General features: G+C 37.1%; 1 protein-coding gene across 1 annotated transcript in view; it reads right to left on the bottom strand.

The window, feature by feature from the left end:
• Positions 1–4,129, bottom strand: part of LOC121317743 (catenin alpha-2) — a 502,323-nt gene extending 498,194 nt beyond the window's left edge. The window contains exon 1 of the mRNA XM_041258019.1: positions 3,860–4,129. The gene's annotated coding sequence lies outside the window, so the exon portion shown is untranslated. The remainder of the gene's footprint in view (positions 1–3,859) is intronic.
• Between the last annotated feature and the right edge of the window lie 13,633 nt (positions 4,130–17,762).

Here is a 17,762-nt window from a genome sequence, read left to right as displayed (position 1 = left end):
CTACAGTGTGTCAGAAAAATCTAATGCATTAAAACTAAACAGTATGTCTAATGAATAGAACATAACAAATTAAGAGCAGAGGCTCTTGTTAAAGTCATCAATCAAAAATGTGTATTTTAAGTATTAACATAAACACCATTAAACATGCAAGAATAGATACACTACCTAGAATATATCTTGTAGAATATACCGAAGGTTATGGACACATTTCTTGTGACTTTCTTCAGTACTAAGTAAGACCATCATCATAATATAATATATTAACTATCAATCTAACCTTCCCCAACTTTCAGTAAAATAAAGCAACTACAAAATACGTAGTTTTTTTTTTAGTTTTGCACAGGAATATTTTCCCATAAAAGTTAAATACATTCAGAAATTATTTCTTCAGAAGGGGAAAGGCAACTTTTAATAAACTAAGGGGTCGAATTTATCAACCTATACCCCACTGGAAATAAACATCTGGATTTCACAGTACAAGGGAAACTACCTGGATTGCATCAATCACTTATTTGCAGGGGTCATCTTGGAATAACCGTGGTTGATTCTATTGTGGGTGATTGTCCAGTGCTGTAAAATGCTCTAAAATATCCAGCTCTAGCTTATCCTGGCTTTGTATACGGGTAGATTAGTCAAATCGATTCCTACCTCATTTCACTTCCGCCTTATAAAGTACAGCAGGATTGAGCGCTAGCAAATTTAGCTGTCCGTTGATGACCACAGGCTCACACCGCAGCCATCATGCTTTACAGCAGGAGTGTCCAATCCTAGTCCTGGAGGGCCGGTGTCCATCCGGATTTTTGTTCCAACTGTGCCCTAAATTACTTAATTAGAACAATAATTGGTAATAATTGGTCAAATTAAGTAATTTAGGACACAGTTGGAACAAAAACCAGGAGGGGCACCGGCCCTCCAGACCAGGATTGGACCCTCTGCTTTACGGCAGGAAAAAAATAAATGTCACATGAGACAATCACATGCATCTGTATGTGATTGTGGACCCTAGTAAAAAGTATGTGTACATATTCATGACATTGGAAGCAGTTCAAGGCTAGATTCTGACTATCTTCTTTCAATGTTTTAAAATTCTGCATGGGATTTGCTGAGTTAATGTATTTTTTGTGCCCAAATGAAGTTGTGTGTTCCTGCTGTCTTCTGTGTCAGTCACTTCCCTCCCAGGTAAACAAATAAAAATATAATTCAGTTAATTAAATTCATTATCCAAATGCATGCAACAAGCCGCAGGTTCACAAACATTTATTTATTTATTTATTTATTTATTTATTTATTTATTTATTTTTATTACTGTAATGCCAACAGATATTTGCTTGTCGAGAATATACACATCTTCAGCCCACGATGGTTCAAGTCATGGATCAGGAGTACTGCTAGACTCCGAACAAAACAATATTTACTCACCATTTTGTTTCTATTTTGGTACATTTTACATAACAAAAACTGGTATCACAACATAACAGAGAAACAAAACATTGATAGCAAATCAAAATATTTCCTTTGCAAGTTGGGCCAGTGTTGGAAAGCTTTGGCAGTGTTAGCATTTTGGAGGGATGTACAGTACCTGTATTCCAAGACAGACAGAAACAAACCCTGATTTGACCTGTTTCCCAAACATGAAACAGGACCAGTGGCTTTTCTGTCTGCTTGTGTTGCGTGTGCATCCTGTCACAAATTCTGTCAAGGTAGTAGATCGGTGCCAGTCAAAACACGTAATTCTATCAACTGTGTAATTTCTGGCAGACACTGACATGGTTTGTTGCCTTCAAACACATGTAAAGAAATGTTTCTTCAAATATTGGGATATTTGTCCCAGAACTAAATTAAATTATTTTACACCTCAGAAATAAAGGTCTAAAATAGGACTAATCTTTTGGGTAAACATGTTATCAAAGCCTACAGTCACCCCCAGGGCAATGGCAGCTCAGCAATAAGCACTGATGGAGGCCACTGTTCCTGTGACCACAATATAAATGTGCCCGATCCCCTTGTACTTTAGACATTTTAACTTGGCTGACGACTGCTTCAGCAGGAGCCACACATTGTGTCAGTGGAACTTTCACCCACAGTGTTTGGCAAAGACTACAGTACCACCGAGCAGGAAGACAGTTTGAAAGAGATTTATGATACGATATGCATATAATGCATAATGCAGTGAACTCCTTGACATCTAACCGAGCTATCTGCTTTCACTTTTACAGTAGCATATATTATTATTATTATTATTATTATTATTATTATTATTATTATTATTATTATTATTATTGTAAAAAAATGTGCATCTTTATTTTGCTCACATAAAATGGTTGATTCAAATCGGTTTTGTGTATACAAAGAATAATCGTGCAAGATTAGATTGTGTACTGCAATCTGTTCAACCTGTGTAGGTCAATACAGTAAAAATTGAAGGTACTGAAATTCTGTTGTTCATTTTGGTTACATGGGGGTCTGGCTTGTCCCCAGTTTTTCAGTAAATGTGCCTCAAGCCAAGAAATGAATGACATAACTTGCCCATAACAAGTGCAATGCCAACATTTGTAAAACCTGCACTGCACTAAAATGTAAATCATTGCATACTGTCAAATATCATCTACAGTGTAAAACTACAATCAAACTCTTCAAGTTACTGGACAGTATTTGCATTCGCAAATCACGAAGTCAGGGATTAATTGGGAGATGTCTCTGTGGTTGGTAACAATGGCAAATTAAATAAAGACACTGCTAAAACATTATTCTTTAAATGTGCAGTATGTTATCTCCACGTTTTCATAACATGGGAAGTTTGTTTTTCATTGAAAATTATCAAAATGACCTTGTAATCCAGTAATGAAGTTCACTCACTATTAAGGTTTCCTAAATATACTATATACATACAGTATGCATGTATGTTTTTAACCGTTTATTGTATTATTATTATTATTATTATTGCAGATGGAAAGGAATAGACAATGTTATACTGCCGTTCGTTATGTTTACAGTACATTAATGTATTCAAACAAATCTCTATTTTTTATTTATATTTTGGAAGGTGGGGGGGGAGGGTGCAAAAAATAAATGTGACAATGGTAGCACGGTTTTATAATTGCACGAATATTATTCCAAACTGTCCAGCAACAACAGATGCCCGCGCTCACTTAATCAATAGCATGAACGTTGCAACGAGAGCACTGTAGGTAAACATTATGAATATGTGTTTCCATTAGGTTATACCTCCAGCGCTGATTTTTAAGGAAACTGTAAACATTGTTTTAAAGTTAAATCCTGTCGAAACGTGTGCACTTGATTCAAGTTCCACTTGCTTTACCAAGTGTACGGCAACATTCAGTATCTCTACAGCAAGTAGAATACTGTGTAATAATATTAAACCACAAGCATGACACAATATATTTTAAAAGCTACAATAATTATGTCCCATGTGCTACAATTTTAAGAACAATCCAAGTCTTACCAATCCGCAATGGTTGAGTCACATTACACAGACATATCACATCCGACATCATGAACTACTAGGATGCAGTCAGAAGCTCTGGTGATGGGAATGTTCAAAATTATTCCTATTTAAAACTAAACACACACACACACACACACACACACACACACACACACACACACACACATTTGCGCCTTACAATAAAACCACTAATAACTATGAATTCAAGAAGTGTAATAAAACTGGCATTTATTTATTTATTTATTTAACACCGACTTATTAATGATTTCAAATGGGACGGACGGATGAAAGATGCAGGATGGACCCTACTCACAATTACCTTATAAAAAGGCAGGGCACCTTTCAACAAAACGCAAATGTGTAAAAACAGCACACATTACTGTACTTACTAACCCGTTCGTTGGTTGCCCACAAATCGCTGAAGTGTAATGTGTCCCTGTTTATTTCCCCAGCACAGCCTTCCACCGGTCTATATGGCTTCCCTTGTCACACACACTCGTTCTGTGATTAAGCTGACTCTATCCACAACGCAGCTGCTGTTCAGCTATGATTTAACAGCATCCCCTTCGCCTCTCCCTGCCAAATAATGACCCCTCCCACAAAACCCAAACGTGAGACACGGACAGGTCTCGAGTGCGCGCGCACGATCGTGCGGCTTTGGAACAAGGGCACTTGCCAGATAGTGAGAGGGGCTGTGTTAGTCGCGCCGTCTCTTCTCTCTTTTGTGGTACCCTGCTTCGTGTTTTTCACGATGTGACCCGCATGCGCAATTTCCTGTGTGTGAATTAAACATGACAGATTCGGTGCGAGTTATTTCTTTTTCGTGTGCATATTATTTTCAAACAGTGGGCCTCAAAGGTATGAAAACAAGCATACTGTGCTAGTGCTGTGAGCTCTAGTGATCACAGTGAGCGAGAGAGAAAGAAAGCAAACGGTATAACGTGGGGAAAAGCGTGGTTATGGAAACAGCTTTGCTAACAACAGTAGCTAGATTGATGCCAACAAAGAAGAGATCTCGCGTGTGTAAAGGGGCTGTGTCAGGAAATCTGATTTCTTTGTGTCTCAGTGTTACTGTCTGTGCCCTGCCTAAACGACTACACTGGTGTTGTGTAGAGTTCTCAATGGAATAGAGATATTTTAAAATAAATACTTACACCTGTGCCATATTGTGTTAACAGCGTACAGGGGACATAAACTATTAGTAGGCTGATAAAATGCTCTGTTTAGTACTTTTAATAATTACACAATTGAACAGTGCTATCAGTTGAGCAGTGTGGGTGTTGTTGTTTAATAATTACACAATTGAACAGCGCTATCAGTTGAGCAGTGTGGGTGTTGTTGTTTATTAATTACACAATTGAACAGTGCTATCAGTTGAATAGCAAGGGTGTTGTTGTAATAATTACACAATTGAACAGCGCTATCAGTTGAGCAGAACAGTGGGTGTTGTTGTTTATTAATTACACAATTGAACAGCGCTATCAGTTGAGCAGCGTGGGTGTTGTTGTTTAATAATTACACAATTGAACAGCGCTATCAGTTGAGCAGTGTGGGTGTTGTTTAATAATTACACAATTGAACAGTGCTATCAGTTGAGCAGTGTGGGTGTTGTTTAATAATTACACAATTGAACAGCGCTATCAGTTGAGCAGTGTGGGTGTTGTTGTTTAATAATTACACAATTGAAGCAGTGTGGGTGTTGTTGTTTAATAATTACACAATTGAACAGCGCTATCAGTTGAGCAGTGTGGGTGTTGTTTAATAATTACACAATTGAACAGTGCTATCAGTTGAGCAGCGTGGGTGTTGTTGTTTAATAATTACACAATTGAACAGCGCTATCAATTGAGCAGTGTGGGTGTTGTGTAATAATTACACAATTGAACAGCGCTATCAGTTGAGCAGTGTGGGTGTTGTTGTTTAATAATTACACAATTGAACAGCGCTATCAGTTGAGCAGTGTGGGTGTTGTTGTTTAATAATTACACAATTGAACAGCGCTATCAGTTGAGCAGTGTGGGTGTTGTTGTTTAATAATTACACAATTGAACAGCGCTATCAGTTGAGCAGTGTGGGTGTTGTTGTTTATTAATTACACAATTGAACAGCGCTATCAGTTGAGCAGCGTGGGTGTTGTTGTTTAATAATTACACAATTGAACAGCGCTATACACAATTGAACAGCGCTTGAGCAGTGTGGGTGTTGTTGTTTAATAATTACACAATTGAACAGCGCTATCAGTTGAGCAGTGTGGGTGTTGTTGTTTAATAATTACACAATTGAACAGCGCTATCAGTTGAGCAGTGTGGGTGTTGTTGTTTATTAATTACACAATTGAACAGCGCTATCAGTTGAGCAGTGTGGGTGTTGTTGTTTAATAATTACACAATTGAACAGCGCTATCAGTTGAGCAGTGTGGGTGTTGTTGTTTAATAATTACACAATTGAACAGCGCTATCAGTTGAGCAGCGTGGGTGTTGTTGTTTAATAATTACACAATTGAACAGCGCTATCAGTTGAGCAGTGTGGGTGTTGTTGTTTAATAATTACACAATTGAACAGCGCTATCAGTTGAGCAGTGTGGGTGTTGTTGTTTAATAATTACACAATTGAACAGCGCTATCAGTTGAGCAGCGTGGGTGTTGTTGTTTAATAATTACACAATTGAACAGCGCTATCAGTTGAGCAGTGTGGGTGTTGTTGTTTAATAATTACACAATTGAACAGCGCTATCAGTTGAGCAGTGTGGGTGTTGTTGTAATAATTACACAATTGAACAGCGCTATCAGTTGAGCAGTGTGGGTGTTGTTGTTTAATAATTACACAATTGAACAGTGCTATCAGTTGAGCAGCGTGGGTGTTGTTGTTTATTAATTACACAATTGAACAGCGCTATCAGTTGAGCAGCGTGGGTGTTGTTTAATAATTACACAATTGAACAGCGCTATCAGTTGAGCAGCGTGGGTGTTGTTTAATAATTACACAATTGAACAGCGCTATCAGTTGAGCAGTGTGGGTGTTGTTGTAATAATTACACAATTGAACAGCGCTATCAGTTGAGCAGCGTGGGTGTTGTTGTAATAATTACACAATTGAACAGCGCTATCAATTGAACAGCGAGGGTGTTGTGTAATAATTACACAATTGAACAGCGCTATCAGTTGAGCAGTGTGGGTGTTGTTGTTTATTAATTACACAATTGAACAGCGCTATCAGTTGAGCAGCGTGGGTGTTGTTGTTTAATAATTACACAATTGAACAGCGCTATCAGTTGAGCAGTATTACACAATTGAACAGTTATCAGAGCAGCGTGGGTGTTGTTGTTTAATAACACAATTACACATCAGTTGAACAGAACAGCGCTATCAGTTGAGCAGTGTGGGTGTTGTTGTTTATTAATTACACAATTGAACAGTGCTATCAGTTGAGCAGTGTGGGTGTTGTTGTTTAATAATTACACAATTGAACAGCGCTATCAGTTGAGCAGTGTGGGTGTTGTTGTTTAATAATTACACAATTGAACAGCGCTATCAGTTGAGCAGCGTGGGTGTTGTTTAATAATTACACAATTGAACAGCGCTATCAGTTGAGCAGCGTGGGTGTTGTGTTTATTAATTACACAATTGAACAGCGCTATCAGTTGAGCAGTGTGGGTGTTGTTGTTTAATAATTACACAATTGAACAGCGCTATCAGTTGAGCAGTGTGGGTGTTGTTGTAATAATTACACAATTGAACAGCGCTATCAGTTGAGCAGCGTGGGTGTTGTTGTTTAATAATTACACAATTGAACAGCGCTATCAGTTGAGCAGTGTGGGTGTTGTTGTTTAATAATTACACAATTGAACAGCGCTATCAGTTGAGCAGTGTGGGTGTTGTTGTTTAATAATTACACAATTGAACAGCGCTATCAGTTGAGCAGTGTGGGTGTTGTTGTTTAATAATTACACAATTGAACAGTGCTATCAGTTGAGCAGTGTGGGTGTTGTTGTTTAATAATTACACAATTGAACAGCGCTATCAGTTGAGCAGTGTGGGTGTTGTTGTTTAATAATTACACAATTGAACAGCGCTATCAGTTGAGCAGCGTGGGTGTTGTTGTTTAATAATTACACAATTGAACAGTGCTATCAGTTGAGCAGTGTGGGTGTTGTTGTTTAATAATTACACAATTGAACAGTGCTATCAGTTGAGCAGTGTGGGTGTTGTTGTTTATTAATTACACAATTGAACAGCGCTATCAGTTGAGCAGCGTGGGTGTTTGTATCAGTTGAGCAGCGTGGGTAATTACACAATTGAACAGCGCTATCAGCGTTGAGAACAGCGCTATCAGTTGGGTGTTGTTGTTTAATAATTACACAATTGAACAGCGCTATCAGTTGAGCAGTGTGGGTGTTGTTGTTTAATTACACAATTACACAATTGAACAGCGCTATCAGTTGAGCAGTGTGGGTGTTGTTGTTTATTAATTACACAATTGAACAGCGCTATCAGTTGAGCAGTGTGGGTGTTGTTGTTTAATAATTACACAATTGAACAGCGCTATCAGTTGAGCAGTGTGGGTGTTGTTGTTTATTAATTACACAATTGAACAGCGCTATCAGTTGAGCAGTGTGGGTGTTGTTGTTTAATAATTACACAATTGAACAGTGCTATCAGTTGAGCAGCGAGGGTGTTGTGTAATAATTACACAATTGAACAGGGCTATCAGTTGAGCAGCGTGGGTGTTGTTGTTTAATAATTACACAATTGAACAGCGCTATCAGTTGAGCAGTGTGGGTGTTGTTGTTTAATAATTACACAATTGAACAGCGCTATCAGTTGAGCAGTGTGGGTGTTGTTGTTTATTAATTACACAATTGAACAGCGCTATCAGTTGAGCAGCGTGGGTGTTGTTGTTTAATAATTACACAATTGAACAGCGCTATCAGTTGAGCAGTGTGGGTGTTGTTGTTTAATAATTACACAATTGAACAGCGCTATCAGTTGAGCAGCGTGGGTGTTGTTGTTTAATAATTACACAATTGAACAGCGCTATCAGTTGAGCAGTGTGGGTGTTGTTGTTTAATAATTACACAATTGAACAGCGCTATCAGTTGAGCAGCGTGGGTGTTGTTGTTTATTAATTACACAATTGAACAGCGCTATCAGTTGAGCAGTGTGGGTGTTGTTGTTTAATAATTACACAATTGAACAGCGCTATCATCAGTTGAGCAGCGCTATCAATTGGTGTTGTTGTTAATTACACAATTAACAGCGCTATTACACACAATTGAACAGCGCTATCAGTTGAGCAGCGCTATAAGTGGGTGTTGTTGTTGTAATAATTACACAATTGAACAGCGCTATCAGTTGAGCAGTGTGGGTGTTGTTTAATAATTACACAATTGAACAGCGCTATCAGTTGAGCAGTGTGGGTGTTGTTTACACAATTAATAATTACACAATTGAACAGCGCTATCAGTTGAGCAGTGTGGGTGTTGTTGTTTAATAATTACACAATTGAACAGCGCTATCAGTTGAGCAGTGTGGGTGTTGTTGTTTAATAATTATTGAACAGTGCTATCAGTTGAGCACACAAATTGAACAGTGCTATCAGTTGAGCAGTGTGGGTGTTGTTGTTTAATAATTACACAATTGAACAGCGCTATCAGTTGAGCAGCGTGGGTGTTGTTGTTTATTATAATTACACAATTGAACAGTGCTATCAGTTGAGCAGCGTGGGTGTTGTTTAATAATTACACAATTGAACAGCGCTATCAGTTGAGCAGTGTGGGTGTTGTTGTTTAATAATTACACAATTGAACAGCGCTATCAGTTGAGCAGTGTGGGTGTTGTTTAATAATTACACAATTGAACAGTGCTATCAGTTGAGCAGCGTGGGTGTTGTTGTTTATTAATTACACAATTGAACAGCGCTATCAGTTGAGCAGCGTGGGTGTTGTTGTTTAATAATTACACAATTGAACAGCGCTATCAGTTGAGCAGTGTGGGTGTTGTTGTTTAATAATTACACAATTGAACAGCGCTATCAGTTGAGCAGTGTGGGTGTTGTTGTTTATTAATTACACAATTGAACAGCGCTATCAGTTGAGCAGCGTGGGTGTTGTTGTTTAATAATTACACAATTGAACAGCGCTATCAGTTGAGCAGCGTGGGTGTTGTTGTTTATTAATTACACAATTGAACAGCGATATCAGTTGAGCAGCGTGGTTATTGTTGTTTTTGTGCGTTTTAGTAGTTCTCTTTTTTTTTTTTCCCCCATAATTTTGCTGTTAAATGAAGACCTTTGGGAGTTTCAAGTCCTTTTTTGGTACACATCACATTTTGATACTTTGCCATTATTTGGAACTACATGACATACAATTACATTCAAGAAAATAATTTACACATTGTTTCTACGAAAACCCTGTTAACCCTTTCCTCTGTTACTAATGTGTTAGTGTACCACTGCATTAAATGTAATCATTAGTCTTCAGTATACCCTACTTATAATTTGTCAGTCCAGCTGTTAATGCCCTTAAAAAACCCAGATACTGAACATAAAAATATACCGAAGCCCTAAACCGCAGATTAAAAAAAAAAAAAAAAAACACAGTACACACGTGATAATATCAATGGAAAGATCATGACAAATTTTCATATTATTATCTCTATTGTTATTTATTTATGTACATAGCAGACGTGTTTATCCAAGGGAACTTACAGTTTTACTATGCAGTAAGTGACAAATATAATAAATAAAACAAATATGGTAGAATTACTTTAAATTAATAACACTAAAGCTGTATTATAATAAGAAAATTGCAGTATGCATCATTACAGATATAGCTGGATATAGCTGGTGATGCAGTGCTGAATCAGGTGCTGTAAATCAGTGTGTAGAGTGAGATCAGAGGGGTAGATCGGTGGGGCCTACAAATGTAGCTTAAACTGATTGGTGACATAAGCAGATACAATTATCCAATCTCTAATTTGGGAATCAAAATTAATAACTTTGTGTTTTGCACATTGTTTTTTAATAGAGTAACGTAGAGTATTATATTCACAGTATTGATTATAATAATTAAGGGATGCATATTGGCATAACAATAATAATGATAATATACTAAGCATCAAAAGAAACGTATCACTTATATTTGAGCATCAAAAGAAACGTATCACTTATATTTGAGCATCAAAAGAATCATATCACTTATATTTGGATAAAATTCACTAGATGTGGAGAGGCGGTTGCACTCGTTTACCAAGGGGTCATGTGTGAAAGGGGACGGAGAATCGCAATCTGTGCCTTCGCTTTGGTTTATGTTTTGAACCGAGAAGGACTGAGACCCTGTGAATTAAGTACAATATCGTGAGTTTTTTGTTTGTTTGTGTGTAATTTGTCTTGTTTGTAAATTACTAGACAGCTAACACGATTCCGGAGCTGTCGCCAAGGGCCAGCACTAACCCGGAACAGCATTGCACTACTGTCACAAAATAAACTGTATCACCCACCACGAGCACTACTGCACGCACCCAGGACTGGTGACCGTGCTTGTATCATTGTGGGGCGGATATTTATTGTTTATTATTTGGGACTGCAATCTCATTATTGTTTATCCCATGCAGTAAACAATTTTGTGTATTGCTGGGGGATTATTGTTTTGGACACCAGACCTGGAAATAAAATAAAGCCCTTTTTCAAACCGGATTACAAACATCTGTTTCATTAACGCACTGCATCACTCCTGCACCTGTATCCACTCAGCACTTTACCACAATATGTATACCTGCTCAAGCATTTCCTTGTGTTTTTTGTTTTGTTTTGCCATGCTGTTGTCTTTTTTGTACAATCGGTAGATCTCTGTCTTATTCCTGATGCTTGATGGATGGATTAACCTTTTAAGGATTAAATGATTTTCAGTTGGATGCTTCCCCTGGACCAGACATTTTTTTGGCTTCAGTTGACCCTGATTTCACTAAAGGTCAGATTTTTACAGTAACATCTTAGAATTGATGTCCCTGTTTGCAGAACTGTCTGGGGGACATTATAAATTACTTGAGAAGCCATATAAACTTTTTTTTTCTTTTTTTCTGATTAGAGATGCATGTATAAAAACATGTTATTCTATACAATACAATGTTGAAAAATATTGATGTATGGGCAAATTACAAGACATTGTTTCACCTGAGTGGTTGCAATGACATAATACATATTTATTCTCAGGGTCTTTATAAGCAATAATGAACATTACTCTCAATTTTATTTTCTCAAAATAAATATTTTAAAAGCTGTTCCTGAACACTTTCATAGCGCCAGCATCCGCATTTTCTAATATATATATATCTATATATATATATATATATATATATATATATATATATATATATATATATGTATATATATATATATGTCTCTCTATCTCTCTCTCTCTCTCTCTCTCTCTCTCTCTCTCTCTCTCTCTATATATATATATATATATCTATATATATATATATATATATATATATATATATATATATATATATATATATATATATATATATATATATATATATATATATATATATATATATATATATATATATATATATATATAATATATGTGTGTATTACAGTGACAAACGGTCGTTTTTAATACACAGAGAAGGTATCAAATGTGGGGATACTGATATGTTTCCCCTGTATTCAAAACTAAAGAAAGACATTTGTCAATTGTAAATAGTATTGTATATAATAGACTCCAGTTCCCAGGATCCAGATGGTCTTAGAAAGTCAGGTGACTTGTTAGTGGGAAGACTAGGACATAAAAGGAAGAGAGTAGATGTGACGTAACGGTGAGTGACGAGCGTGGCGTTGCGTACGTAACAGTGATTGCAGTACGGAGAGAACAGAGCAGTCTTTTGCCCATCCGTGCTACCAAACAATAATAAAACTCAGCTTTTTCGCTGTTGCATTTATAAATAATTAACTCATAATAACAAAATAATAGAAACTTTACACAGGGGCGGGGGGTACCCCGTTCTAAAATAAACAAACAATAAATATTAATTAGCAGGGCTTTTCCACCCTGCCACAAAAATTGAAATAGAAATAATAAAGACTTTCTCATTTTCAATTTGTACATCTGTCTATTGTGTCGAAACGAACAGACATTTCAACTGAATTCCTATGTATGTTGCAGCTAAGGCATGCACAGTTAGACTATTAAAATGGGGAGCCAACTCCAGGACCGATATATATCCGAATCCACAGTATAGTGAGGGGCGATATAATGGGTGGGTGTATTAGTTTTAAGGAGTTAGAGATAAAGGCTGTATAACAAACCGGATGTTTAGGTTTAATTAAGCCTTCTAAAGCACAAAGAGAGAGAAAGTCCTATAAATATGGAAGCAAAATTACAATTAGTTATCAGTGAAGCTTGGTAACACAAGCCTGTCTGGTCCATCTTTTGAAAACCTCTCTGCAGAGCTGACTGCTGGTGTTGTATTCAAAGCTTCTGGTGTGGACAACTGTCCTTTCTTCTTTTTTGTTTTATATTTTAAGACATACTTCTCTGCAGAGGGTAAGCATGATCTTGAATTTATATCTCCCCTATATGGAAGCGTAATGCTCTAGGATAGGATTATTATTAGCATTAGAGATGTTTTTATTGTTTGCATTAGTGTAAATGGGTGCCTGAGGATGCGTAATGTAACCATATTGCGTTATATATTATTAATGCTGTTGGTTATGCAAAGACACCAGACTGGACTGTCTATGAGCTCGGATTTAACGGATATCTGCGATCACTCTGTCCATTTAAACATTAAAAAAAAAAAAAAAACACAGTACACACGTGATAATATCAATGCAAAGGTCATGACAGATTTCCATATTATTATCACTATTGTTATTTATTTATGTACATAGCAGATGTGTTTATCCTAGGGAACTTACAGTTTAACTATGCAGTAAGTGACAAATATAATAAATAAAACAAATATGGTAGAATACCATACCATTAATAATAGTAAAGCTGTATTATAATAAGAAAATTGCAGTATGCATTTAAACATTAACCCTTTGCTGGCCATTTATTCAGCGCTCGTCAGGCGCATCAGGTCCAATTTATTTTCCACGTGCTGTTTCAATTTTTTTTTTTTTTTCTGAGTAAAACAGGTTCAAAAGACATTGAATCGCAAAAAAACACTCAAAACTGTATCTAAAGCCAAGCCCCACCCCTTGTTCGTTGTATTTTTCACACACCTCTTTATAGACGTGCATACTGATAAATCCTCTCCTGATCACTCATTTTATCACCAAACTCCTCAATAATGCGATCCAAGTCATTATTTTATTACTATAACATCTCAAATATCTCTGCAAATGTCCGTGATATTCTTTGAGCACTGGATGCAGAAGCAGCTATCTCCTTTGTTATGTCCGTGTTATCTCTGTAATGCATGGGGCTATGAGATACGTCCTTTTTTTTTGTTTTTCAGTTTCATTCGGCTCCTATCGGTCTTACTCGGCCATTGAAAGGTTTTCTCTGCTTTTTCTGGAGAAAAAACGACTAGAAACCTGTGCCTTTCGTCATCTTGATGATCCAACATTGGACTGTGTAGGGAAAATTGTAATGTCGGACCTGAGCCGACATAGGACTAATAAAGGGTTATAAAGGGATAATAAATCAAAGTAGTAAGTATATACTTTGATTCGTTAAACACTGAATATCTGAGTCTGTGATTATTCTAGATTAACTGTTGTCTGGATATGTGAAAATATGTAAGCCGGTAAACGACCAACGCATTGTAAGAGTTTATGGAATCGGTTTAGCCTGCTACATGCTTCCCCCTATTCTACTAGAGAATTAAAGAAGTGCAGAGACAAACCTCCTTTACAAACTGCTATCTGCTATAACCACACCCCATACAGTGCTAGCAATGGCAGATTTTCTGGTTTTAATTGGAGGGGCAGCTCAAACTCTCCCTCACCCTGCTGAAGCACTGCTTTACTGAGTATGCATGATTAACTTTGTAATCCAAAGTCTGATGACAACAGTAAACAATGAGAACAGGGATTACAGTGTTGTGTATTGCTCAGTTTAATCCATGGGTTCAGTCCCGAAATAATAGTCCTCGTATTTAAACACCTACAAATAACACAAACACGATCACAAGTCCTCAGTGAGTGCTATAGTGCTCATGGTGCAAATACAGTTAATTGTGACACAAGTGCAGTGTTGTCCAGGTTTGGTGCTGGCCTTCAGCGACAGCTCCGGATCGTGTTAGCCAGCTAATAACGACAAAATAAACAAAACACTCACAATAACAATACGGTTTTCCTTCCAGTTCAGTGTTATCCATAACAAAGGAACAGATCATGTCGATATGTCCGCGTTTATACAGTACTGTCAATCACACCCCCTTGGTTAACGATTGCAACTGCTCCTCCAATCCGCAGCTGCCACGTCATTTTCCTTCTGGGTCGATGATTTAGTGTACTATAGTTCCGCCCCCTTTCTAGACTCGTGACTTACATCTAACCCTGGGAATTAATTGTTTGGCCATCCAGTCCAGGGCACTCTGTTCCCTTTACACAGTGCCCTCACAGTTTGAAAGAGAGGTTTATCACCAAGAATCATTATGTCTATATCACACTTATAAACTTATTTCTATAACACATAGGATTGGACAATCAGAAATACCTGCCATCCATGAATGGGCTGTCCCTCACATGACTGATTAACAGCATACAAGGTGTGTCTCCATGTAGCTCGTAAATCTGACCGGTGCACTAGTTGGCACGTGCAGCGGTGCGACTTTATTACTGATGTGAGGAATAGAACAGATTTCACTGCATATTTCCAAATTCCCCCAAGGAACCAGAGGCTGTAATCAGGAATGATCATGTATTTCTCTCTCTGCAGGCCAATTTAAGCATCATGCAAGCACATACAGTAGAATCATTGTGTCATCCTCACTGCCCATGAACTTACTATGATACAGCAGGCATGTATATTTTTGACCCTTCTTCTAAACTGTCATTAGTTACTATTAGGAACCCACTCAGCTCCTTTGTTTAGGTAAAGACTAGGTAGTCATTATTTTTATTCATAGCATGTACTGATTACTGCAAATTGATCCAACAAAAAAAGTGATGAAGTATCAACGTGCACAACAGCAAATTGCAACAGATTGGTGTGCAGTATGTAATGGACCTCTCTGCCTCACATCATGTAAAGTGTATAAAGAAAGCTTTCTGGGCTTACTAATTAGAGTTAATTATGGGTGGCTTAAAAAAAGTAATTGACATTCATGTTTTTTGGTGTATAAGTCTTATATGAAATAAAGCCAAATTGCTTTCCGCTCCACTTGATTGCACAAGCTTCAATAAAAATCCTTAAATGCTTAAAAAGCAGAAAAATGAAGCTGACATGATGTAAATAGGATCAAGTGGCGGCTCAAGCCAACAAAGCCAGTGAAATGTTAATAATAAGAATACTGTGACTGTTAATAAAGTTACAGCCACAGTCATTATGTGTAATACTATATTGTGCAACAACATCAAGATTATGTCATTTAAAAAAAAAAAAAAAAAAGTTTTAATTCAGATTTTTGCAGAAAATGCATTTCAGTGTATTTTTTAAAAATGTTTTTAGCCCATCTCTTTTTTTCCTATCCTATACATTTAACAATCGGCTATTGTTCTGCAATGCAGGGCATAACAAAAGTACCACACAAGCTGTCAGAGCCTGTTTTTTTCTAATATAAAGCCATGACTTTGTTGGATTATCATTTGCAGAATGGATCCCAACTTCATCCGGCTCTGCACATTTCCACCATCTGTTGTGTTGCTGCTTCTAGTCTAAACCCACTGTAGCTAAGCAAGCAAGAATAATCAATAATGGCTGATATCTGCATTGATTTGTTCATTATTAGAATTTAATTGAAACTGTACAGAATACTAAAGTCTTATCAGAAAATTTGCGCTTTTTTATTATTTTGTTGGCATCCACAGCAACTGCAATACAATGTATGAGAATAGAACAATATCAGTTGCTGGTAAATTTAACATATATAGTTTAAATAAAATTTATGTCAGAATAACACCATGATTTCAAATTTGTTTTCACATTTATGAATACAGGTAAAGGTAATTTAAATACATCATCCTGCTTAACAGACAAATGACTGCATCTTCTCTCTCTAAGAAAAATACACCTGTGTACATTTTGTTTTAATAGGCATGCCTTGTAAAATGATAGTTTATTTTAGTTTTCATTTTCTTTTTCATTAAACATATCTTTCAACACCCCCTAAAACAATCAAATCACACTTTTTGAAAACTGTTCTGTGGTGCAAAAGGCTACAATTATTTCTGAGTAAATAAATAATTTTATAGGTTCCTATAATCGCCTCAATAATCATGCATAATAAAAACATATTTTGACTTCAGTTTTCACATTATAGTGGAAACAAAATCCCTCTGGGCTGGCAGACAGAATTGACCTGCAGTGGGAATGCCTGTGACTTCTGGCTTTATAAAATACTGTTATCAGCAGAGGCTATTCACCTAGGTTCATCACATTATCATATTTTCCACTCATATATTCATAATGTATGTTCAGGAAGCATTAACGTCAATGAAGAGTACCGGTATAATTCAAAAAGGGAGGAACGTGTCACTGCAGTTAATGGTCTGTATATGTTAGATGCACACATTTCTTGGGGCCTCTGCAGAGGCTTAGGAAACCAAGCTTACAGTTTTTAAGATTGAAAACGTATTTTTACAAAATAGATTTTCTATCTCAGTTTTCCTATTATAAAAATCAAAACCACATTTTAATTATTTATTTTAATTTAAAATCTCCAACTATTTAAAATGTTCTCCCAATTTGGAATGCACGATTATTATTTTTCTCCTTCACTGCAGTGATTCCTCACATAGCTCAGGGACCTGAAGCTCAGTGGGCGTCCTCTGATCCCGCAAGCCAATCGTGTCTCTTTACACTCAGGAACTTGAGAGCGGATGTCTGCAGACTACCGGCCTCTGGAGGACAAAGACCAGCCCCATAATCTCCGCCCTCAAGCTCACTCGGCACATGGCCAGTAGGGGTCACTGCAGAGCAGTGAGGAGAAACAGTCTAAGCCAGGTCCCATTTCCCCAACCCCGGGAGCACCAAAGCCAATGCAGCACCCTCTGGAGTCCCCAGCGAAGACCGACTGCATCGCACAACCAGGATTTGAACTTGTGATCTCTGGTTGCATGACTCACCCTGCACGCCGTGTGGCAGTGCTTTTACCTAGTTAGCCATTAGGACCCCCCCCCC

The sequence above is a fragment of the Polyodon spathula genome, chromosome 1 (genome assembly GCF_017654505.1).
Source record: "Polyodon spathula isolate WHYD16114869_AA chromosome 1, ASM1765450v1, whole genome shotgun sequence".
In the NCBI taxonomy this organism is placed as follows: domain Eukaryota; kingdom Metazoa; phylum Chordata; class Actinopteri; order Acipenseriformes; family Polyodontidae; genus Polyodon; species Polyodon spathula.
This window is presented reverse-complemented; position numbering and strand designations above follow the sequence as displayed.